This window comes from Fukomys damarensis, unplaced genomic scaffold, assembly GCF_012274545.1.
Source record: "Fukomys damarensis isolate Sample0158 unplaced genomic scaffold, DMR_v1.0_HiC HiC_scaffold_27, whole genome shotgun sequence".
NCBI lineage: Eukaryota > Metazoa > Chordata > Mammalia > Rodentia > Bathyergidae > Fukomys > Fukomys damarensis.
In genome coordinates, this window is record NW_022900939.1 from 22,997,932 (window position 1) to 22,998,303 (window position 372).

At 65.3% G+C, this 372-nt stretch overlaps 1 protein-coding gene across 4 annotated transcripts in view; it reads right to left on the reverse strand.

The window, feature by feature from the left end:
• Positions 1–372, reverse strand: part of Ovol1 (ovo like transcriptional repressor 1) — a 17,798-nt gene that overhangs the window by 11,319 nt on the left and 6,107 nt on the right. The window lies entirely within an intron of this gene.

Sequence of the window (372 nt, forward strand, 5' to 3'; positions counted from 1 at the left end):
TGTGCACCGGCGCTAGCACGCTCAGCGGTGATGAAATGAAACTCGCCCAACGGGGCCAGCCTAGCTTGGCGCGCCCCGGGCGCCCGGCAAGGCGCGAAGCCGCCAGGCGGGAACTGGCGGCTCAGCGCTCACTTGCTGAACCCGGCCTGTGTCTGGGCGGCCCGGGATGCCAAAAGCCCGGCTGAGCAATTCGTGGTTCAGCCCAGAGGTATTTGATGGGCACTGGCTTCATGCGGGCAGGCACGCGGGGCGGCATGACTGTTGGCGGACGGGAAACCTGCACCCCACCGCTTGAATACAAAGCAAAACACCCCGGCCGGGGCGAGGATTTAGCTGCCTGACTGGAAAGCGCAAGGTCCCAAGTTCGATCCC